General features: G+C 48.6%; 1 protein-coding gene across 1 annotated transcript in view; it reads right to left on the reverse strand.

Annotated features, from left to right (window-relative positions):
- LOC119848414 (excitatory amino acid transporter 1-like) overlaps positions 1-24565 on the reverse strand; it is a 116910-nt gene extending 92345 nt beyond the window's left edge. Inside the window, exon 1 of the mRNA XM_038384200.2 lies at positions 24309-24565. The gene's annotated coding sequence lies outside the window, so the exon portion shown is untranslated. The remainder of the gene's footprint in view (positions 1-24308) is intronic.
- Positions 24566-25611: the final 1046 nt, after the last annotated feature.

Genomic DNA, 25611 nt, shown 5'->3' on the forward strand with positions numbered 1-25611 from the left:
CTAGTCTGAAGCTCCGCTGTTCCTTTCCTACGACTGCCTCTGAAACTGGCTGGGATCCAATAACAATCACTTTCATCATTATTCTTCGTGCTACTGGTACTAAGCTTATACCGCAAAAATTATTCAGCTCAGGAGGGTCTCCTTTCCTCAGGGCTGGTTCAAATATTGCCATTAGTCACTCAGCTGCTACTTCTATTTGCTCCCACACCTTCTTACATATTTTTCCCTACTGCTTTAATAGCACTTGTCCACTGGCTTTTAGCGCTCAGCTGTTCTATTCTCCCAGACCCCACAGGCCCCTCTATTCCACATGAAAGAATACAACAGTGCTCTGCAGGAATCGGGCTCTGCAGGCCATGGAGCTCGCAGCAGAGCTATGGGGTAAGGGTCGCTAGGAGGCACTGCAGAATCACAGGGCATCCATGCAGGTTGCCACCAAGGGATAAATCACCACCCCCACAACCCACCTGTTCCACAGTGCGAAAAGTTCTCTAACCCATGGGAAAAACCACAGAGGATGTTTTTCAAACTGCTATAAAATTCACATGCATAATCAAATTACCTTGAAAGTTGATATGCCTCAAAGGGGAGTGGAGAAGGGTTAGTGCTGCAAATTTGGGATTACTAAATCAAGATATTCCTGAGATACCGCACCCAGGGAAACAGGTTTGATCAGTAAAATTTTCTGATGTTTGTAACTTTTTGTGCACATCCCCGTGGCTCAAACTATGGCACTGCACCAGCCTAAGATTATCCAATTGGATTTGAAATCAGCTTGTGTCTGGCACCCAGGTCCATGGCAGAGAATCAATATTGGAAAAAGTTATTAGCAAGTCTGTCCACCTGAATAAATTGGCAGGCATAGAATCATAGAATATAAGGGTTGGAAGGGACCTCAGGAGGTCATCTAGTCCAACCCCCTGCTCAAAGCAGGACCAACCCAACTAAATCATCCCAGCCAGGGATTTGTCAAGCCTGACCTTAAAAACCTCTAAGGAAGGAGATTCCACCACTCCCTAGGTAACGCATTCCAGTGCTTCACCACCCTCCTAGTGAAAAAGTTTTTCCTAATATCCAACCTAAACCTCCCCCATTGCAACTTGAGACCATTACTCCTTGTTCTGTCATCTGCTACCACTGAGAACAGTCTAGATCCATCCTCTTTGGAACCCCCTTTCAGGTAGTTGAAAGCAACTATCAAATACCCCCTCAGTCTTCTCTTCCGCAGACTAAACCATCCCAGTTCCCTCAGCCTCTCCTCGTAAGTCATGTGTTCCAGTCCCCTAATAATTTTTGTTGCCATCTGCTGGATGTTTTCCAATTTTTCCACATCCTTCTTGTAGTGTGGGGCCCAAAACTAGACACTGTACTCCAGATGAGGCCTCACCAATGTCGAATAGAGGGGAACGATCATGTCCCTCCATCTGCTGGCAATGCCCCTACTTATACATCCCAAAATGTCATTGGCCTTCTTGGCAACAAAGGCACACTGTTGACTCATATCCAGCTTCTCATCCACTGTAACCCCTAGGTCCTTTTCTGCAGAACTGCTGCCTAGCCATTCGGTCCCTAGTAAGTAGCGGTGTATGGGATTCTTCCGTCCTAAGTGCAGGACTCTGCACTTGTCCTTGTTGAACCTCATCAGATTTTTTTTGGCCCAATCCTCTAATTTGTCTAGGTCCCTCTGTATCCTATCCCTACCCTCCAGCATATCTACCTCTCCTCCCATTTTAGTGTCATCTGCAAGCTTCCTGAGGGTGCAATCCACGCCATCCTCCAGATCATCTGGGAAGGGGATCTGTGCTTGTGTCACAAGCCAGGCTGTGCTGTGGCCACAACGATGTAGAGGCAGGTCAGTGTGTGCTACTATCCCTTGGCAGCTTAGGGCCCAGGCAGTAGATCTCAACTTGAACCTTCAGGGAGTGAGAGTTCAAGTCCTCCCCCGGTAGATTCTTGAGAATGTCAGATGTATACTATACTATTCTCTACTAGGGATCAGTTGAGAACTTTGCCCCAAATGCATGTTATGGAAGAGTGTATGACTTCCATAGTTCAGGGAGAGTAGAGCTCGCTGTTGAACAGCTGATTTTTTCAAGTGCTGCAAAAGCCATGTGCAGTGGGAGCTTGTCTTGAAAATAGGTATACAACAGGAATAATGATAAGTGTTGTGGTATAAATTTTGAGTCATTTGTTGGAGGGATTCCTGGCAAACAGCTCCCAGCCCCCAAAAGAGAGCTGCTTTAAAAATTTTCTGTCTTACAACTTTTTTTTAACAGAGCTACAGAAATAAAATAAAATAATAAATAAGGCCTCCCCCCTCATAAAATGTATGTCACTGCCCTGCCCCTGAGCTCAGCTATTTAGCAGCATCAAGAAGCAGTTTAGAAATATTTCAAAAGTTATAGCACTGCAAGAGCTTTTACAGCCAGTTCTCATTTCTGGAACTTCTTGTTTCTTCAGAAAATCCTTGGTAAGTAACACAGCTTGAGTAACGTACTCACTTGATGTGAGTTCACTTGGGGGAATAAATGCTCAGTGACTCATGAGTCTGAGAATCATGGGTTTTACGTTGACCTGGGAGAAACTTTTTCAGTAAATAGAGAATTCACTGAAAAATGCATTTGACATGAACTGGCTACACGCTGTCACCTAAAATATTTTGTGAGACTGAGCTGGTTAGAAGAGGAAGTGCCTTCTAACCTTTAGCCTCTCTTCACTCCCCACCCCCCACACTGGGGAGATAGAATTTGAACACAGACCTGCCCCAGCCCTCAGATGAGTGCCCAAATCACTGGCTAGGGGATATTGTGCGGCACCCTTTCAATCTCTCCTGTGGAAGCTATTCCACTGTGTATAAATAATTAAATTGTCCTTGGAGAAGGGGCCTGAGTCGCCCACTCCTCAGTTAGTAGGCCACCACCAGGCTATAGAATGATTCTCACTTGCTGTCTCTAGAGCCCAATGACTATTCCTTGTCATTCATAGTGGTCATTCATAATGACTATTCACTTTATGAAGTGCCACTATGAATGACAATGAATAGTCATTCAGCTGGAGAGACTAAGGCCTTCTTTACACTACAGAGTTTTGTCAATGCAAGTTAAGCTGATATCCAGCCACCGCTGTAATTAAACCATCATTGCACGTCCATATTATGTTCCTTCTGTCGGAGGAGCACATCCACAATACCACCTCTTGTGTCCACACAGAGAGCAGTGCACTGTACAACTGGCCACAAGGTGCTCTGAGAAGGGTTTGTAATGCCGCATGGGGGCAGGTACAGTGTCCCATGATGAAGGTTTCTCAATTCCATCATTCCATGGGAACCCGATTAGATTGCCAGCTGGCTTTCAACTACCCCAGTAACCTGCGAGCCAGCCAACTCTGTCAAAAAACCTGGATCCTGCACTGCTGTTCAGCACTGTGCTGTGCGTCATGAACACAAGGCTATAAGAGGAGCCCAATGGGCGGCTATTCAGGCAGGGGATGCTTGAAGGAGCATATTAACACCAAGCCACAGTAATGTGTGTTGCTGTAGCGTGCTGAGCTTGGCATTGTTTGTTTGCACCGTGCTAGAAACCGTGCAATGATTGCTGTGTGTGCCCGAAAAGTAACACATTGTAAATCACGTTTTAAAGTAGCACTCGGTAATATGACCAACTGATATTGCTGAATACTAACACAAGAAGCCCACAGAAGTCTGTGTGTGTGTGGGAAGAGTGGGTGACAGTGAGCGTGTGTGTGTGTGTGAGAGAGTGTGTGAGTGTGTGTGTGGTGGGGGACAGTGAGTGTGTCAGCACGCTGTCTCTAAGTTCAGACAGCAGCCAGAAGCAGAAGCTGGTGCACAGACAGCTGGTGTCCATCTGTCCCCACACGCCAGCTCAGCAGAGACCTACACCGGTGCGGGGAGGGGGAAAGTTCAACATCAGCCCCTGTCCTTCCTCCCTGACTCTGCACAGCACTAGTCTCTTCTCCCACCCCTCAGCAGCAGCCCGCCCTGCCTGTCTGCCACCGACTCCATGTTAATGTGTTGATTTTGTGATTCCCTCCAAGTTCTCCCACAGACTCCTCTCTCCACAGACCAAGGAGATCCACCCTCTCCCCTGTAGTCCAGGCAGGAGTGCGTTTGCTCAGCTTGGCAGTAGCCATGTGAGCTCTCCATGCTGAGCAGTTTCAGACCTTCCTGGGGCTTTGACAGGGGAAGGGTGCATGTCTGTATCTGGATACAGGGCAGCAGAGTTCAAAACAGCGAGCAGAGTGGTCACGGTAGGCATGGTGATGTAATGAACAGTGTCTACACTGACACTTTGTCGATCTAACTGCCAAAAAAAGCTCTACGTCTCTCTTCATGGTGGTTTTGTCAGCATAGCAGGAGAGTTAAATCAGCTGGAGGAGCTATGTAGTGTGTACACCTCCACTGTTCTGTCAATGAAAGCTGCCTTTTGTGGACAAAACTGTGTAGTGTAGACCAAGCCTAAGGCTTGGTCTACACTACAGAGCTAGGTCGACAAAAGGCAGCTTATGTCGACCTATGTCAGTGTCTACACTATAGTCTTGCTCCTGCCAACGTCTGTGTAGACACTGTGTCCCTTACATCGGCTATTGGCTGTCATTTTTGTCAATTTCACAGCTTCTGCGGTGGCTATAAGTCCACCTAACATAGGTCAACTTAAGATTGTAGTGTAGATATGCCCGAAGAATGACTAAGCCAGATGGTTAGGAGACTCGTCTATGATTCTGGAGACAAGTTCAAGTCCTGCTCCAATGACTAGTTAATGAGTTATAAAGTGGAATAGCTTCAAAAGGAGGGATTGAGAGCTGCTTCTCCTCCCCCTCCCATTCCCATCATCATCATGTTTCCATTACGCCTCTAGCATTTAGGGCAGCAACGAAGCTTCTCCACTCCTGTCTGTTTCTGGCAAGTCTTTCAATGGTTCCCCAGCTGTGCCCCAGATTTTTTAGCTCAGCTTCCACAGCTCTTCGCCATGTTGTTTTTGGGCAGCCTTGTTCTTGCTTGCCTTCAGGTGTCCATCTTATTGCCACTCTGGAGATGGAATCAGTTTCCATCCAAAGCACATGGCCAATCCATTTCCAATGCCTCCTGGCAATGATGATGGTCATATCTTCTTGGTTGCACTGTGTCAACAGATCTTGGTTTGAGATTGTTCTGGGCAAAAAGATAGGAGAATTTTTCTGAGGCAGGTTGTATGGAATGAAGACAGTTTGGACATGTCATACTTTCTCATTCCCCAGCATTCTGCACTATAAAGTAATGTTGAAAGTACGCAGCTCTGATAAATTTTGAGTTTGGTTTGGTGTTGTATTTTGATGATTTCCAGACTGTATTTAAGCTCCTGAAGGGGTTCCTGGCTTTACTGATTTTGTTCCAGATGTCCTGGCTGATGGTGCTGCCCAAGTGTATGAATGTTTCTACACTGGTGAGAATATAATGCTAATAAATAGACACAACTATGACAGTTGACTATGACGGAGATTTGGTGGGATAATACACATGACTGGAATATTGGTACACAAGGGTACAGCTTTCTCAGGAAGGACAGGCAGGAAAAAAAAAGGGAGCTGGTGTTGCCTTATATATTAAAAATGTAGACACTTGGACTGAGGTTGAGATAGAAATAAGAGACAGACTTGCTGAAAGTCTCTGGGTAAGGATAAAAGGGGTAAAAACAAGGGTGATGTCATGGTAGGGGTCCACTACAGACCAGCTAACCAGGAAGAAGAGGTGGATGAGGCTTTTTTTAAACAATTAACAAAATCATCCAAAGCCCAGGACTTGGTGGTGATGGGGGACTTCAGCTACCCAGATATCGGTTGGGAAAACAACACAGCAGGGCACAGATTATCCAACAAGTTCTTGGAATTTATTGGAGACTATTTTTTATTTCAGAAGGTGGAGAAAGCTACGGGGGGGGGGAGGCTGTTCTAGATTTAATTTCGACAAATAGGGAGGAACTGGTTGAGAGTTTGAAAGTGGAAGGCAGCTTGGGTGAAAGTGTCATGAAATGGCAGAGTTCATGATTCTAAGGAATGGTAGGAGAGAGAACAGCAAAATGAAGACAATGGATTTCAAGGGGGAAGACTTTAGCAAACTCAGGGCGTTGGTAGGTAAAATCCCATAGGAAGCAAGTCTAAGGGGCAAAACAATTGAAGCACTGGAGGCAGTTTTTCAAAGAGATATTATTAAGAGCATAAGAGGAAACTATCCCACTGCATAAGAAAGATAGAAAGTATGACAAGAGACCACCCTGGCTTAACCAGGAGATCTTCAATGATCTAAAACTCAAAAAAGAGACCTATAAAAAGTGGAAACTTGGTCAAATTACAAAGGATGAATATAAACAAATAATACAAGTATGTAGAGACAAAATTAGAAAAGTCAAGGCACAAAACGAGATCAAACTAGCTAAGGACATAAAAGGAAACAAGAAAACATTCTACAAATACATTAAAAGCAAGAGGAAGACCAAGGACAGTGTAGGCCCGTTACTCAATGAGGGGGGAAAGACAAAAACAGAAAATGTGGGAACGGCAGAGGTGCTTAATGACTTCTTTGTTTCAGATTTCACCAAGAAGGTTGGGGGCGACTGGACATCTAACATAGTGAATGCCAGTGAAAATGAAGTAGGATCAGAGTCTAAAATAAGGAAAGAACAAGTCAAAAATTACTTAGACAAATTAGATATCTTCAAATCACCAGGGCCTGATGAAATGCATCCTAGAACACTCAAGGAGCTGACTGAGGAGATATCTGAGTGATTAGCAATTATCTTTCAAAAGTCATGGAAGATAGGAGACATGCCAGAACACTGGAAAAAGGCAAATATAGTGCCTATCTATAAAAAGGGAAATAAGGACAACCTGGTGTGGCAAATTGCCGGCAGTACTTTGATAGGTCTTGCGCTTTCTCTTCTTGGGGACGGTTCAGGGCACCGTTTCTCGCCCCTAAACTGGGGGTATTAACTGCCCCACTAGTGTTCTAGAGGAGGGGAGTGGAGAGGGAGGGACCCAGGTCCACTCTCTACTCCGGGTCCCAGCCCAGGGGCCCTAGGGATAGTGGTAAACCACTTGAACTAGCAGTTCCTTCCCCTGGGCTACTTCCCTCTCCTGCCATTCAGCTTGTGGGGCTTCCTGCCTCCACTCTGCACAAACCAGGTGTCCCTTTACCTAGGGTCTTGGTCTTCTTAGCCCACCGCAGCATTTCTCCAAACTTTCCTCTGCTTCCCTCCAAACTGCTCTCTGCTTCAAGACCAATCCACTCTGCTTCAACTCCTCCAAACTGCCCTCTACTCCAACATCAATCCACTCTGCTTCAACTCCTTTTCTTGTCTGATTGAAGCGGGGGGAGGGGGGGGTTAATCAGGTGGCTTCAGGTGCTATAATTGGCTTCAGGTGCTTTAATTAATCTATAGCAAACTTTCTTCCCTCTACAGGGAATAAGGATCCCTTCTAACACTCTCCTGCTGCGCTGTGGCCATGCTGTATCACATATTCCCCCCCACCCCCCGCTCAACACCATGGGGTTGGACTAGTTGGGACGAGAGGCAGTGCTGTCATGATAGGCCATCAGCATTGCCATGTTGGCTTCCGGCCCTGTGCTGTACCCGGAAATGGAAGGGCTGCAGGGATAGGAACTACCTAGTCACTCTTGCGTTCTTCTCCTTGTTTCTGTGCATCCACTGGAGTGGGGCATGGTCTGTTATGAGGATAAACCACCACCCCAGTAGGTAGTAGCAGAGAGTCTCCATAGCCCATTTTACCACCAGACATTCCTTTTCAACGACGGCGTACTTTTGTTCCCTGGGGAGGAGTTTCTGGCTGAGGTACAAGATCGGGTGTTCCTTCTCCCCTACCATCTGTGAAAGGATGGCTCCTAGCCCTACCTCTGAGGCATCTGTTTGTAGGATGAATTCCTTCTCGAAGTCTGGGGCTATGAGTATTGGATGGCAGCAAAGGGCTGTCCTTAAATCTGCAAATGCTCCTTCTGCCACATCAGTCCATTTTACTATCTCAGGGCCTTGAGCCTTTATCAAATCCGTCAATGGCCCTGCTCTTGTGGCGAAATGAGGGATGAATCTCCGATAATATCCTACTAGAATATCCTAGAAATGCTCTGACCTGCTTTTTGCGGACTGGTCGAGGCCAACCTTCTATGCCTCCACTTTGTTCCATTGGGGTTTCACCAAATCTCTCCCTACTACAGACCCGAGGTATCTGGCCTCAGCTAGTCCTATCACACATTTGAGAGGGTTGGCAGTGAGGCCAGCCTTCCGCAGGGCATCGAGCAGCCCTTCTATTTTTCCGAGGTGCATTTCCCAGTCAGGGCTATGGATGACTGTGTCATCTAGATAGGCGGCATACTTGGCATGGGGTCGCAGCAATTTGTCCATAAGTTGTTGGAATGTTGCAGGGGCCCCATGGAATCCGAATGGGAGGACAGTGTTGGAACAGGCCATCAGGTGTAGAGAAGGCAGTCTTTTCCTTGGCATTCTCGGCCAGGGGAATTTGCCAATATGAGGGTTGGAAAGGACCTCAGGAGGTCATCTAGTCCAACCCCTTGCTCAAAGCAGGACCAATCCCCAACTAAATCATCCTAGCTGGGGCTTTGTCAATCCTGACCTTAAAAACCTCTAAGGAAAGTGATTCCACCACCTCCCTAGGGAACCCATTCCAGTGCTTCACCACCCTCCAATGAAAATTTTTCCTAATATCCAACCTAAACCTCCCCCACTGCAACTTGAGAACATTACTCCTTGTTCTGTCATCTGGTACCAGTGAGTCAACTGTTTAATGCTGTTGCAAAAAATGCAAACATCATTCTGAGATGTATTAGCAGGAGTATTGTAAGCAAGACACAAGAAGTAATTCTTCCACTCTACTCCGCGCTGATTAGGCCTCAACTGGAGTATTGTTTCCGTTCTGGGAACCACATTTCAGAAAAGATGTGGACAAATTAGAGAGAGTCCAGAAAAGAGCAACAAAAATGATTAAAGGTCTAGAAAACATGACCCATAAGGGAAGACTGAAAAAATTGGGTTTGTTTAGTCTGCAGAAGAGAAGACTGAGAGGGGATATAACAGTTTTCAAGTACATAAAAGGTTGTTACAAGGAGGAGGGAGAAAAATTATTCTCTTTAACCTCTGAGGATAGGACAAGAAGCAATGGGTTTGAACTGCAGCAAGGGCAGTTTAGGTTGGACATTAGGAAAAACTATTCCTAACTGTCAGGGTGGTTAAGAACTGAAATAAATTGCCTAGGGAGGTTGTGGAATCTCCATCTTTGGGGATTTTTAAGAGCAGGTTGGACAAACACCTGTCAGTGATGGTCTAGATAATACTTAGTCCTGCCTTGAGTGCAGGGGACTGGACTAGATGACCTCTTGAAGTCCCTTCCAGTTCTATAATTCTATGATAATCCTCTATCCATCCTGGTGAGGCAATATTAAAGGTCATGATATCGGTCTTATTGCAGTTGATTTTCAGCCCAATTTGCTGGCTGAATGTGTTGAGTTGAGTTGTTTTTTCTTGTATATGGTGTTGGGTATGTGACAGGAGAGCGAGATCATCTGCAAATTCCAGGTCTTCAAGGGATGAGAAGGGTGTCCATTTAATGTCTCTTGGCATGTCTTCTGTTGTATGCTGCATTACCCTGTCAATGGCAATGTTGAAGAGGATTGCAGACATGACACACCCGTGATGTATTCCTGTTTTGACTTCAATTTTGACTTCAGTTATTACAATCACTGAGAATTCTTTTCTTTGGTATATTCACTATAACCCCATTGGTCCACAGCTTTTTCCCTTTCCCAGAATGATGTAAATAGTGTGACAGGGCAAGGCCAGATGGCTATAGAAAAGTAGTGGGAGATAGATATATTAGCTCCAGGCTAAATAAATCCCTGGTACCAGGATAAGTTAAATGGCAGCTGCTCCAGGTCAATTAAGACACCTAAGGCCAATTAAGAACTTTCTAGAAGGCAGGGCGAACACTAGGTTGATTGGGACACCTGAAGCCAATCAGGGACTGGCTGACACTAGTTAAAAGCCTCCCAGTTAGTCAGGGGGTGTGGATGTCAGGAGCTGTGGGAGGAAGTTGTGCTGTTGGAGAGCCTGAGCAGTACACACCATATCAGGCACAAGGAAGGAAGGAAGGAAGGAGGCCCTGAGGTAAGGGTGATGTGGAGCTTGAGGAAGTGGGGGTTACTGTGGAGAAGTAGCTCAGGGAATTGTATGTGTCATGTTTCTAAAAGGTCAGCTACCATAGCTGATACTATTAGGGTCCCTGGGCTGGAGCCTGGAGTAGAGGATGGGCCTGGGCTCCCCCCTTTGCCCCTCCCGATTAATCACTGAGACTGGGAGACAACAGAGACTGTGCGAGGGCGGGTGGCTTCTCCTCCCCTCCCTTGCTGGCTTATGATGAAAATGGCTCAGTTACATGGAAGGTCACAGTGATCCACTGAGGCTAGCAAAATCTGCCAGGAAATGTGGGACCCATGGAGACAAGGACTGAGCTTTGTCTCAATAGAAACAGAATTGAACCTGGCAGGCTCAATAGAGGGGCCAGGATAGATGCTGTTAACTCAGGATTTAGCTTGAACAATTCCGCATTCAAGTTATCCCTGCCAGGTGCTTCCCATTTTTAAAGGATTGGATGACTTGAATGATTTCTTCCTTAGTTGGCGTGTCTGTGTTGATATCAAGATCTTCTTCTGCCTCCTGGATGTTTGCTTCCTCTTTAGGTTTCTCCCTGTCCTCTGGTATCCCTGCCTTGTCATGGTGGGACAGCTTGCGTGCTCTAACGCTCCCCAGAATCTGTTTGGGTGGGGGCTTTTTGCTCCTGGCAGGTTCAACCATACTGGGCAGGGGCATTGCCCCAAAACTGTATACCGGTCCCAGCGCTCCAGAGCCTGCCAGAGTCACTCTTCCCTCAGCAGCAATGCACATAGGATCTGCCATCAACAGCCAAGTCCCCTCTACCCGGTGGAAGGGGAGGGCAGCCAGGTCTCCAGAGGCTCCCTCCCCCATCTGGGCTCCTCTGCATCCCCACATGCCACTTTTAGCAAGGCCGGGTGAACTTGTGTGTGTGTGTGTGTGTGTGTGTGTGTGTGTGTGTGTGTGTGTGTGTGTATCCAAAGGCGAGTGAAACTTCCCCACAAAGACTGGGTGGCCAGAACCTCCCTGGGTAGGACCCCAGGGCCTCACAGGGGAGCAGCTGCTGCAGCCTGGGGCCAGGAGCAAGGGGAAAGCCCAGCCCCAAGCTGCTATGGAAACTCCAGGCAGGACATCAGGGGCTCACAGCAGAGCTGTAGTACCAGGAGCAAGGGGAAAGCCTGGCCCCAGGATGTCCTGAGCTGGGTGCCAGCTCCAGGAGCCATGTGGCTGCTCTGAGCAGGAGAGACCATCGCCCAGAAGCTGAAAGGGAAGCCCCTGGCCAATAAGATGTGGCTGGTCACCTTGGGGAAGTATGAGGGGCAGCATTGGGTACTGGGAGAACAGACCATGCTGCTATCCCAGCTGGGGGCTCATGAAATTTCCTCCTTCATCCTCTGGGCCCCCTAGGCTTTTTGTTTCTAAAATGATGTTCTGTTTAGAAATATAGCTAGATTTAACAAAACAAAACCAACACCCAATAAATAAAACATTTCCTTTCATTGGACCTGAAATGAAATTGTTTTGGTTTTGGCCACTAACCCCAAGAAATCACTTATTTGCCCAGCTCTACTGCTATAGAACTTCGTTGATATTTGACAATAATTGAACATTCTGTTTATTTCCCTCAATTTTACATTTTTGTTTTCCTCTGAGTGCCAGGCTGTGACTGGAACCAGAACCAAAAATGACAAAATGATAGTGGGAGACAGACTGTTCTTGCAGTATTTCTGACCAGGCAGGAAGAACCACAAATTATGTTAAGAAATTTCTAGTATGATTCTGCAGAACAAAGAGGTTTGGATTAATCTCCAAACTGAATTTCTGAGCTAGCTGAGGTTTATCCCTCACAAGGTGTTTCCAGCAGTGGTTTTCCAGCTCTTTTGTTAGGTAGACTCCCTCCTCTCCTAAATGTTCCATCCTCCCGGGATGTGCTTCCTCAAATGCTGCATTCTGGGGTCCACCAGGAAAAGGGCAGTGGATCAGATTTGAGATTGGCTGGTTTAGAGTAATGCTAGCGGACTACAGCTAAGAGTTATCATAGAAGATTAGGAAGAGACCTCAGGAGGTCATCTAGAATCATAGAAGATCAGGGTTGGAAGGGACCTCAGGAGGTCATCTAGTCCAACCCCCTGCTCAAAGCAGGACCAATCCCCAACTAAATCATCCCAGCCAGGGCTTTGTCAAGCCTGACCTTAAAAACCTCTAAGGAAAGAGATTCCCCCACCTCCCTAGGTAACCCATTCCAGTGCTTCACCACTCTCCTAGTGAAAAGTTTTTCCTAATGTCCAACCTTAACCTCTAACTAGAGACCATTACTCCTCGTTCCGTCATCTGCTATCACTGAACAGTCTAGATCCATCCTCTTTGGAACCCCCTTTCAGGTAGTTGAAAGCAGCTATCAAATCCCCCCTCATTCTTCTCTTCTGCAGACTAAATAATCCCAGTTCCCTCAGCCTCTCCTCATAAGTCATGTGCTCCAGCCCGCTAATTATTTGTGTTGCCCTCTGCTGGACTCTTTCCAGTTTTTCCACATCCTTCTTGTAGTGTGGGGCCCAAAACAGAACACAGTACTCCAGATGAGGCCTCACCAATGTCGAATAGAGGGAAATGATCACGTCCCTCGATCTGCTGGCAATGCTTCTACTTATACAGCCCAAAATGCTATTAGCCTTCTTGGCAACAAGGGCACGCTGTTGACTCGTATCCAGCTTCTCGTCCACTGTAACCTGTAGTAGTGCATGGGATTCTTCCGTCCTAAGTGCAGGACTTTGCACTTGTCCTTGTTGAACCTCATCAGATTTCTTTTGGCCTAATCCTCCAATTTGTCTAGGTCACTCTGGACCCTATCGCTACCCTCCAGTGTATCTACCTCTCCACCCAGTTTAGTGTCATCTGCGACATTGCTGAGGGTGTAATCCTCCCATTATCCAGATCATCAATGAAGATGTTGAACATAACTGGCCCCAGAACCAATCCCTGGGGCATGCTGCTTGATACCAGCTGCCAACTAGACATCGAGCCGTTCATCACTACCTGTTGAGCCCGACAATCTAGCCAGCTTTCTATCCCCTTATAGTCCATTCATCCAATCCATACTACTTTAACTTGCTGGCAAGAATACCGTGGGAGAACGTGTCAAAAGCTTTGCTAAATCAAGGTATATCACATCCACTGCTTTCCCTACATCCACAGAGCCAGTTATCTCATCATAGAAGGCAATCAGGTTGGTCAGGCATGACTTGCCCTTGATGAATCCATGTTGACTGGTCCTGAGCACCTTCCTCTCCTCCAAGTGCTTCAAAATGGATTCCTTGAGGACCTGCTCCATGATTTTTCCAGGGACTAAGGTGAGGCTGACCAGTCTGTAGCTATGGGGTGAAACTGAGCTAAGGAAAATTTGGGGTGAATGAAGAGACCTATTATACTGCTGAATAGTATCCAAAAAGGCAATGAGAAGAGTCCCACCTCACATGAAACTGGATTAGATAAAGTACACAAGAATTCACTGGAACTAGAGATGGAAGTGGGCTAGTATGGTGCACTGGTAAGAAGTGGCCACTGGTACCGGCCTGTACACAGCCTATGTTAAAGCACTGCCACGGCTCCTTAGAGGTTTTTAAGGCCCGGCTTGACATAACCCTGGCTGGGATGATTTAGTTGGTGTTGGTCATGCTTTGAGCAGGGGATTGGACTAGATGACCTCCTGAGGTCTCTTCTAACCCTAACGGTCTATGATTCTGACCGTGGGTGAAACAGCTATTTGCTAGTCAGAAGTAAAATACTGGAGAGCAGTGCTCCTGGGTTCTATCTCTGGGGCTGAGAGCAGAATATGGTGCAGTGGTTAGAGCCAGACTAACTAGACATACATGTGGCATACCCAATGGGAAAGGCAGTACAGCCAAGTAGCTTAAACTTAGCCTGATCTTGCTGGAGACCTAGGTTCTGTTCCCAGGCATGTTTCAGTAACAATGTCCAGTTAACTGTGTGAACCTATCTGTAAAGTAGGGAAGGTTAGGTATGAGAAGGGGTACATAAACCCTGCACTGGGCCTAAAAGGGTGCAAGGACAATACTGGGCCAAACCTTCTCTTCCCAGGCCTGCAGAGTACACTCTGGCTGGAGGAGCAAGTTAAAGACCCCAGAAGCCCAGGTTAAGGGGGAGGTAAATGGGCTGGAGGAAAGATAAGCCCTCTCCTAGAACAAAGCCAGATGGAAAATTGAGCCCGAGATGAGCCCCCAGTACTGGGGAAGTCCCCTGGCAGTGCCTTCTGCAACACCCTTTGGAGAACCTGGTTCAGTTTTGAACTCTGAAGTTCCTGATTATTTGGACTGCAGGGGACTGCACCCCAAACTGAAGGCGAGTAGAAGTAGGAAGTGACCCAGGGTAGCAGACTAGGAGTTTTGTTGTAGAGGACTTTGCTGGTACAGCTCCCCAGTAGGGCCTGGCCGGAGATCCCGGTGAAGAGAGAGGCTCCGGGTCCTCCTAACACAGCTGTTTGAGACCAAGGCCCCAAAACAGACAGAGGCTGTGATTCCTCCGGCCTAGGGGCGGGAACCAGATGTTTCTGCCCCCTTTTGTCTGGGAGACAAAAAACTGGGTGCACTAAGCACTAGGCCACCTAGCTCTTTGAGGACTCTACTCCAGGGTACGAAGTTCTGGTCAATAATAAGAGCGTGGAAACACAAAGAGCAATCAGTAGAGGTGAGGCCTGAACACACAGCCTCCTGATTTCCCAGCTCCATACTTTTCCTTGGTCTACAGAGTATTTGAGGAAGCAGCCTCTCTCTCTCACCTGTAGAAAACTGCCTGCCTTTGCAGCCCGTGGAACAGAACTTGATTCTGTTAAAATGTGGAACCCCTTGCAAAAGCTGGTTCACTTGAGGTGGGCTGCAGTCATACCCCTTAAAAATGCAATGAAATAGTCTTGAGAGCTTATATGATGCCCCCGTTGGGTAGGTAAATGCACAAGCTCTCCCCTGTCTATGCATACTGCACTGGGCTCTGCTATTTCTGGTAATCTGCTCCCACATAATGGCAATACTCCCAAACTCAGTGATTTTGGAACTGAGAGACCATTTTTGTAAGCAAAGCCAGGGGGAGGCCACTGGAGTGCAAGTTCTCAGTTTGGAGCATGAGTTCTAAGCACTGCTGGGTTTTGGTTTATTGCTCTTGGTCCAGGAAGCAGCACAGAATCCTAATTTCCAAGGCCAGAAGAGACCACTGTGGTGATCTAGTCTGCGCCCCCGGATAAACAGGCTTGGCAGGATTAGATTTTAATTGACAGATGTCAGAAAACATCTATTTCTGCTGACACACTGAAATTGATGAAAAATATACTGTGCAGTAACAGTCAACAGGAGTGCAGCCTCCCCCCACGCCCTGGGTCTGCAGGGATCCCGTGTCCCCAGCCGCAGCCCCATTGTCAGACCCGTTCCCTTGCTCTGACAGCAGAGATGCAGAGGGCTGCCTTTGCTGCTGCAGGGCCAGTGACACCCAATTCCCACAGGCACACGATGCAGGGACGCGTGCAGTCCTGGCCCAGCCGAGCAGAGACTCTGGGCCAGCACTGGGAGAAGCAGAGAATCTGGCCCACTGCTGAATGGCTCTGTCCCAGGCAGCAGCCATTCAGCGCCAAGTGGCCTCCCCCACAGCAGGGACTCCTCCTCGTGCCCACAACTGCAGGGTCTTTGCTATGTCCTACCAGGACTAAAGCCTTCCCTACACCCTTGTGACTGCAGGGATCCAGTGTCGCTGGCCCAGTGGCTGTGCATGTAGCCCTTTGCAACTCTGCTATCATGGCCCTGCTCACTCACCAGCCAGAGGCGTGGAAGCCCTTCCCAGGCAGGAGCTGTTCAGCAGTAGGATGGCCTCCCCTGTGGACACGCCCCTGGCTGGGGGCTCTGCTCTGCAGTCTCCTCTGCACCTTGTGCCCAGGTGTCTTGGGCCCTGCCCTACCAAGGAATCCCCTGCAGTCCTGCTCTTAGTACTGGGAACCCCCTGCAACCCTGCTGTCGGCACTGCCCAAAGCCCAACCCCACCTCCTTAATTTCCAGCCACTGTACAAATAAAAATAGTTAAATTTAAAAAAAAAAAACACAATCCATATTAATTGTCAAACTCAGAAACAACTGGAACTCTGCCAAGCTCACATGTAACACAGGCCCCAGAACTTCCCCAGACTCATTCAGAGGGTAGATCTTTTTGAAAAAAACAGAGCAATAATGACTTTGAGGCACAACTTCCAATTGTCTATACAGCAAGGAAATCTCAGAAGTTTCACACCCCCTCAGATAGTGCCGGGTTCTGCCAGCCCCACTGGAGAGGAGCCTGTTCTGGAGCTACAACAGCGCAGGGCTCCCTAGCACAAGAAACTCCCCGAGGAGTCAGTGAAGACTCGGAAATAAATCCGTTTGCAAACACTAAAATGCCTTGCAAGACTCCAACATACCTGCCGTTACGTGAGGGGCCAGCAATTCCTCTCTCACCCAAAATTCTGGTTGCAATGAGCAGGCTTTGGGGTGGCCTGGGTCTCCTGAGACCAGGGTTGGGAGCTGAGCCACAATCCAAGGATAACACTATAAATACCATGAGAGGCATGAACACACTCAAAGGCCTGGAAGGATCTGAAGGGACAAGTGCTTTACAGATGATGCAAGGGGACAGGCCTGTTACATAACCCATTTCATAAACCGGGGTTTCATTTCACTGAACTGGCCTATTTCCCATCATCTCAGAAAGACTCCAGCTACAACACACGACTGACTAAGGACATCTCTGAGTGAAGCCAGCACAGAGTCTTGTGCATTCTATGAGCTCTATGGTAAAAGATAAACAAAATCTCTGGGCAGCCCCTTGTAAGATCCTGCCGCTTTTGGGGCAGTTGGTGTTAACCTCAGGAACTGGATCTTCACAGGTGAGTTTACAGGGACCTGATTCTTTAAAAAAGGACCAAGCAAGTTTCTCCACTGGCTGGGGTAGAGCGTTGTTAGGGGCCCTGTGCACTCTGCTCCTTGTGGGAGATGGTCAGCAGGGTTTGTACAATCCAAACTCAGAATTTGACATTCCATTTTAAAACGCCTTGGCAGAGCTGGTATTGCTGATGCAGTGCAAGGTGGGAGGGTCACTGCTGGAGAAACCAGGGTGCTTTTGAGGATAAGGCACTGGATACAAAGTTAGGAGAATTGGATTCAATTTGCAGCTTTGCTAGAGGCTTCCTACACTGCCTTGAGCAAATCACCAGCCATAATGAAAATCACCTGTGCCTTAGTCTCTGATCTGTAAAATGGGATTAACAGAGCTTCCTTTAACTATCTCTTCAGGGTGGAGACTGTCTCTTCCCCTGTGTTGGTACCGTGCTCAGCACAATGGAATCGTGATCCTCGCTGGGGACTCTCTGCACTGTCATGATACACAGAAAGAAAGATGGATTCTGAGGAGAGCTCAGCATGGTTGGAAGAAGAGAGATTTTAGCCAAACCTTGTGCAATCTGTTTTTTGCACTGCTGCCCAAATCCAACTCACTGTCCAGATTCTAGCTATAATTATGCAGTGAGGATTCCTGCTCTCTGCCTGGAGAAGATGGTTGTGGGGACCAGGCCACCAGGAGAGGGGGGTTGATGGAGAAGGTGAGAAAGAAGCAGAGTTTAGATTGACGGATGAACCAGTTTGGCTAAAAGATGATGCCCCTTCCCTAGATGACCAGATGTCCAGTTTTAAAAGGGACAGTCCCGTTTTTAAACCCTCCTGCAGGTGTCCTGACTTTTTCTTAAAAACAAGCAAATTGTCCCGTACTTTGTCTCCACCACCAGTACTGAAGGTCCTGCTTCTGGCCAGAGCCCTGCTTGCCAGCTGCCCTCCCACCAGCGGTGAGTAGGGGGGTCTGGTGGCCGATGATGGGGGTGGGTATGCTAGGCTGGTGGCAGGGCAAAGATGCAGTGCACAGGGCCAGCCGCTCCCCCTGCTGGTCCATCAGTGCAGCCCCCGCTGTGTGCTGGCTCTCGGTCAGCACATCCCCCATCCCATTTCCAGCCGGCACTGGCTGTGCTCGGAGAGCTGCAGTGGTTGGTGAGTGCAGGCAGGTGCCAGGCGGTGGCTGGTTACGTGTCACCTCTGCTGCTCACCCATCAGCCCTTTACATGCTTCCCCTCTCACTATCCTCACCCTGCTTTGCCCCTTCACCCCTTTCCCCCAGCTCCCCTGCCCCTCCATATCTCCCGCCCCGGCGGGACACATCCCACTCCCAGTTCTGTGAAGAGACCCAGCCCCTGGTCAGAGCGCTCAGCTCACCAACAGCCTGGTCTGTAGGCTCCTTCCTTCCCCCACTGCATCTGGCTGGGCTGGTGCCCCAGGAAAGCCCAAGACTCTCCAGGTCAAGGTGCTGGCCAGGAAGAGCCAAGGTCTGCATGTGCCAAAGCCCCACACAGCGCTGACATGGGGAAACCTCTCTACCCCTCAGCTAAGCTCTGGAGTGGCAGAGGGTGGGGGTAAGTGATTTCCAGCCTGTTCACGCCCCAAACCCGCAGGCTCCACAGCAACCTCCAGGGCAGGGGCTTAGCACCCTCTTCCCTCCCTCCCCACCCCTGGTCCTGCTCCAGGGAGCATGGGGCTGCTCCGGCCCCTAGGCACCCTCACCTGCTGAGCCCCCTCTCTGGCCAGTTTGCTGAAGCCCTTGCAGTCAGGTTCCCTGGGCCCTGGTGCACAATGCATCCTTAGGGCTTAACCCCTTCCTACCTGGGCTGTAGCCAGAGGCAGCTGGGTTATGTTGGTGGCTAACAGTAGCCTGGAGGTGTTAGCAACCTTTTGACACTGTGTGGGCAGGAAGGGACAAGCAGCTTCCAGCCACACAGGAGTGGTGGGGGAGAGATGAGCTCTGCAAAGATACAGGCCAGGTCTTCCCTTCCCTCTCCCCTACTGGAAACAGCTCCCATCCCTTCCCTCCCGCACAGTGCCAAAAGGCAGCGGCTGGCCACATTCTGGTGTGAACCCTGGCACAAATATGGGGAAAGGGGGCATGTGACCCTGTGTGCCCCCCCACTTGTTGCCTCAGGAAGACATGGTGCCAGGTTCCAGGAGAGGCAGGTCTGTCCTGGGGGCCCAGTCAGGTATGAAGGGTGCAGAGCACAAGGCAGGGAGGGTCAGGTCAGTGTGAGAGGGGTGTGTGTGTGTGTGTCTGTGTGTGCGCATGCTTGCACGTGCCTCACCCCTCTTCCTGTGTGTGTGTGTGTGCGCGCGCACACGTCACACCTCTCCCTGTGGGTGTCACCCCTCCCTGTGTGAACGCTAAAGTCTTAAACATATGAAGGTAAATGAAGAAAAAAAATCCAACTAGCAGTATTTCTTTTAACAGGGGCTCAGTCACCTTGATGTTAATTTGAACATTTGTATGCCTGATTGCCGTTGAACTCGCTTGAATACAAGTAATTTTACCAGGTGTCCTGTATTCAGCATAGGGAAATAGGTCACCCTACCCTTCCCCAGCCCTCAAACCTTGGCCCAATTTTCAAACCAAACTTTGTGAGAATTTTGGTGACATTCAGAGAACTATTTTCATTATCTTTCCTGTTTACGCTGCCTCTGCACTTTGTGTTCCCAGCTTGAATGCTTGGTCTGCAGTCACTCGCACAGGCAGTATGGGATAGCTGTCCAGATTCTCCCAGCATGCTCTGATACATACACAGGTAGCAGGGTGGTAGGTTCAGGTGCACAAATACAATGGCAATTGGCTGTGTTGTGGTCCAGGCTCCTTTTCTCTCTTGCTCTTTAATTTTATGCAGCACCACAGTAATGGGCAGGCAGAGAAAAACAGTTGCTGTGTGCACACAACACAACTCCATTTGTTGTCCTGAGACTGAAGAGGGAGTGCCTCAACCTGGCTACTCCACAGCTGTCCTAGGGGCAATGAGGCAGCCAGCAAAGCAAATCCCCAGTGGCCCATGCTACATCACCTTAAAAAGAGAGGTTGCTCACTGGTGAGCAAAATCCTAGAACAACTAACACAACAGGAGGTCTCACTGCCCTCTGACAAAGGGTTCACTGCCTGTAACTATAACTGTTGCCAGGCCTGACAAACTCACTACATGTAACACATTGTGTGTATCACAATATTTATCCAAATAGTATCTTGCAAGGTATCATACAAAAACTGGGAACATACTGGTCATGAATATTATTCCATGATGTATGTACAGGTTGTATATTTAGAATTATTTATGCCTGAGGAAAATAAGTTACTAAAATGTGTTTAGACAAAGAACAATCCAAGTAGAGCCGATGAATAAGACTGTCCTAGACAAAAGGAATATTTTTTTGTCTGTTTGCCTCTGTCTCTGTTCTAAATTAAGCAAGGTGATCCCAAGGAAAATGAAAGTATATTTACACCCACACATTTAAACCAACTGAAAAAGCAGATTGTCTAGAGGATGAGGAAGACAGCTTGGTGTCGGCTTCCTGGAGCACATGCAGCAGGGGAAAAAATCCTTATGTAGAGATACACTTCAAAAGAATCCATTTGAAAGGTTTACTGGACTATAAAAAGGGGAGAGAACCCCTTAGTTATCCATCACCTAAGGGACAAAAGAGGCCAGTGCTCTTGGAATCCATGAAAGACAGATCCTTCAGCCATGTGGATTGAAGACGCTGAGAACTGACTATAGGTGCGAAACTGCCTGCGACCGGGATTGTAATCTTAAATTTTAGACTCTACAAAGCGTGTTTGTACTTCTGTTTTATCTGGAACCATTTTTGTCTCTATTACTCTATCTTAATGTCACTTAAATCCATGCTCTTTATTAATAAACCTATTCTTAGTTTGACTATAAACCATCTCAGTGCTGTATTTCAAAGTGAAGTGTATGTCCTCAGCTAAGCTAACAGGCTGGAGTCCGCACTGGCTCTTTGGAGGCAGTTCCCCTTGGTAATTTCTGTGAGTGTCCAGTGAGAGAGACTGGACACTGCAGAGAGAGACATCCTGAGGCACTGAATGTTACTTGTAAGGGAAGGTTTAGATTCGCAGAGTCTCAAGGAGTTTGCTGGTGATGCAGACGGATGGGTGTGGCAGCGAGCGGACACACAGTAAGCTCCAGCAAAGCTTTCTTGCTGATGCAGAGAGGTAATACAGTAGTTTACGGTTCTGGGTGCCCTTAGGAGAGCACCACAATCCCAGTGGGGCTTTTCCCCCTTTTAAGGCCCCATGAGAGATTAAATTTGAATGTGAGGGATCAGTTTCTCCCCCAATGTTCTCATTGGGGTGACTCAGTGAATGCCATACTCCTTTTGGTCATGTGTGTAACTCACCAATGAGGCACTTGCTGGAGGAGGCTTTGTGCTGCACAATCACCAATACCAACCACGGCAGCAATACATTACGTGTCAAGCTCCAAGCAAGGCTGTGGCACAAGGACAAACCCAGACATCCCAGGCAAAGAGGAGATCAGCTACCAAGCAACATGAGCAAAAGGGGGCAGCAATTCAATCAATCAATAAAAGCCTTTGGAGCCTCAGCCAATAACTCCCTTTCCATGGCCTTGTCCAAATGGAAGCAAAGGACAGACACACAACTGGCCCAGCTGATCGTTCTGGCAAGGCATGCACACAAGATGAGAAGGGATTGCTGAGTGCTTTGCCCTACATGTTACATATTGAAGTAAGTGCTTGTATTGCATCTTTTGGCATATTGTAGGCCAGAGGGAAGCCCAGAGACTTTCCCCTCATCGACACCCTGGAATAAATGAGAAGGGCTTGTTGCACTCATTGTAAGAAACCATGAATGATTATGATACAGAGCTGACAACACTTCGCATTTACATCTCAAACCACTTTCCAAGAGCTGGTGAGTATCATTGTTTCCATTGTACAGGGGGAAAAAGGAGGCACTAAGAGAGGAAGTGTCTCAAGCAAGGTCACCCAAGGAGTCGACAGTAATTCCAGAATCAGAACCCAGGAATCCTGGCTTTCCAGTACTTTGGGTAGTGTAGGCACTCTGGAGTTTGTCAAATTCTCCCACCAATGCTTGAGCACTGGGGTAGGAGTACTAGGGCAAAGCGGACCACCTCTCATTGCTCTGAGCAGGTTTATACAATGGTTAAAAGCCTGGTGGCTCATGTACCCTCATCCTCCCATTATTACTCGCACCAGTAGGGGTGCACCTGAACTAGAGCAACAGGGGAAGAATCCTGAGTGTAGACAGGGCATTACTCAAATTAGCAGACCATACAGCCTCTTCCCAACACTTGCCAAAGCCAGCCCAATTTGAAACGCCCATTGCAAAAGCTCATTCAAGATAATCAGAGTGGGTGGGATTCAATGAAAGAAATGGCTCACATCCTGAAGCAGCAATCCTTTAATCTAATGTGTGTGAAGCTAGCAGGGATACCTGTGTTCTTATGCCTGCTGGAAGGAACCCCCCTTTGCACCACCCTGCCTCATTTGCCACCAAAGAGCTCAGCCCTGGGAACAGGTCCCAGAGCCAAGTGAGTCCACTGAGCCCACCTCAGCAACATACAGCCCTTCCCAAACTCCACTCCTCTCCACTCCCACTGCCTCAGCTTTCTTTGGAGCTAGGAAGTAGCCAGAGACCTTGGGAATAATCAGCACATTTAAGACCACTTCTCCCATCTCCAGAAAACGCTGCTATTGTGTCCCACACAGAACCAGCGTATTCTGTAGGGGCAGCCATGAAACACCTCCCAGGCAGCAGCAATGAGGCACCCTAAAGGAGTGCGAGAGGGGGAGTATGGGACCCCAGGAGACTAGTGGGGTCAGCATACAATAGGCAGATACTGACTGACAAGGGGAAAGAGAGGTACTCCCCTGCATGGAGCAGGGGGTTACAGAGAGAATGTGTGTTGGCTGCTTCCCTGGGGACAGAAGTTAACTCCTCTGGGGACATGGGAGATCTCCAGCACCGCGGGCAGAGGGAGGAGAGTTCTCCAGTGCTGGGGGCAAAAGGCAGAGGGGATGGGAGTTCTCCAGCACTGTGGGAAGAGGGCAGAAGGGAAGGGAGTTCTCCAGCGCCAGGCCCGGGCAGACAGCAGAAGGGAGGGGAGGTCTCCAGCGCCGCAGCGAGAGGGCAGAAGGAAAGAAGGGGCAAAGGCAGAAGGGAAGCAGTGTTCTGTCCCCACAAGGAGAGGCCAGGCAGACAGGGCTACTGCCCTAGCTAGATAGTTACCCTTGGAGCTCTGGTCAGTTGCCTGGGAACTGGTGTGAACAGCAAATGATTCCTGCACTTTGGCACTAACTTGCCCGTCTTGGGAGTCTCAGGAAAGAGGCTGAGGGGATCTGCTGGGCTGTGTCTGAGCCACTGCCTATCCACACTTGCCCTGAGGTGGCTCTGTGGGGCCAGGTTTGAGGCTCACTGGGAAGAGCCATGTCTCTGCTGTGTGATGTTTGGAGCAGCTCCTTTCCGCAGTACAATGATGGGGGAGCTCGGCTGGCTCTGAGCTGGGCATGAACCTACTCAGCAAGGGTGTCCTGTCTGCAAAGGTCTAGGAAATGCCTCCTTTCCCTTGTTTACTCTTTCTTCTCCACACCAAACGATATCGCCTCTTCTGTTTGCCTCGAAGAGAGTACTGTACAACAATCCCCACCTAGACCTTCCCCGACACGTACGGCGTGGGTAGCAGTGGTTACCCCACAAGCAGGGAAGCTGGGGCACAGAAAGGGTAAGAGACCTGCCCAAGGTCACTCAGTGAGGCAGTGGCAAAGCTGGGAAGAGAACCCACAGGGAACCAGATAGATCAGGGAGCTAGGCTCCAATCTAGACCACTTTGTAATGATTGAACATTGGTTCGCTCTGATCTAGGGTCTGAGTACAGTTCCCAGAAGGCAGGCATCTACAAAGAAAATAATCTCTCACCTCAGACTGATGCCCCCTAATGGAATCTGCTTCACCCTAGTCTCTACCTCCACAAAATACAGCCCAGTAACATAAGCCCTCCACTCCAGAGGCAGGGCAGAGTGCTTTCCCAGGCACTCTCTTCAGGTTAGCTCCCCTTTACAAAGAACACAGAGAGAAGTTCATTCACACACAGGCCTAGGAAAACCCTCGCCTTCTATTACTGCATCCCCACGGTGTCCACCAGACCCCTGCAGCTTTCCCCTGGCACATTGGGAAATCACAGCTTTCACTGGCAAAACAACTCACCTGAAGCAGGTGTCAAAAGGGCAGCAGGACTCTGATCTGAAAACGTGCCTGTGCTCTTGGGGGTTATTGCGAGTCCATTTGTTCTTTTCTTCTTTGTTCCTCCCGCACAAAGGAAGAAGACAAAACGTTCTTCTTTGGAAGGTCCAGCGTTAGCACAGAACTCTCAGCAGCCTCCTCTGAAAGGAAAAGGATGACTGTATTATTCCTAAGATACATGGCAGGGGGTGGGGGTAGCAGGGAGGAGGAGACTGCAGGATCTGAACTGATTGTGGGGGAGCTGGGGACTCAAGGCACCTGTCACCAAGATGCTGCGTGGATTCCACACTGCAATTAACACTGCCAATGCTGGGGTGGGTTCCTCTGTCTCCGAACACAAGCTGCAGAAAAGAGTTAGTGACAGTGAAGGCAGTGGGGTAAGAACAGTGCAAGGCGTTCCCAGGAGGCACCAGCTTCCATCCCACCCCATTTCTTTATTCTGCTGCTTTCTGGCAGGCTGCCTTGCATTCAGAAAGCCACTTGGATCCCACAGCTGGAGAGTTACCAGATCAGGATCCCAGATTTTCTTCTCTCATCAGCCTGATCTATGCAAACAGGACCTCCAAAGGCCAGATGCACCTGCACAGCTTAGCCCAAGGACTGTAAATGTGAATTTTCTGCCCTTGTCCTAACATGTGGGATCTACAGTAGTGTGTGTACCAGCTATGTCACTAGCCAGATGCCATTCATTTTCATGCAAAGGAAAATATATCAATACATTTTAGCTGTGGGCCAAACTCTGCCTTCAGGGAAACGGGCATAGCTCCCGCTGGCTTTCATCACTGCTTTATTAAACACAGATTCCTAGAGCTCCCTTTCCCATGACAGCCGGGCACTCTAAACATGGAGATAAAAGCACTACCTCAAGCATACAGTTTAGGGGACAAGAGAAAGCACTTCCCAGCCAATCACAGCTCCTGCGATGGGGCACAGGGAGAGCCGTATCTCCCAGACACAAGTTTTAGGGCTAGAAGGTCAGCAGCAACAGCTCCATGTCTGCAGTGTGCTACAGGAGTGCACGGTGTTCACATGTCTCTCTAGAAGCCGGCCCAAGTGGAGATAAGAGCCTGAATGCTAGTGGAGTTCTCCTGTAGTTCAGGGGCTTGTGCTGAATGCTCTGGGTTCAACACCCAGCTAAGTAGTTACAAAATCACATCCTAGGTGGGAGATGAACTCCTGTGGGCAATTTGACTCGTCTGGCTGGGAGGAAGTAAAACACTGGCTTAGTGTGTATGCCCATGGCCTAGCCTCCCACCGCTCGCCTGCC

This window comes from Dermochelys coriacea, chromosome 25 (genome assembly GCF_009764565.3).
Source record: "Dermochelys coriacea isolate rDerCor1 chromosome 25, rDerCor1.pri.v4, whole genome shotgun sequence".
Classification (NCBI taxonomy): domain Eukaryota; kingdom Metazoa; phylum Chordata; order Testudines; family Dermochelyidae; genus Dermochelys; species Dermochelys coriacea.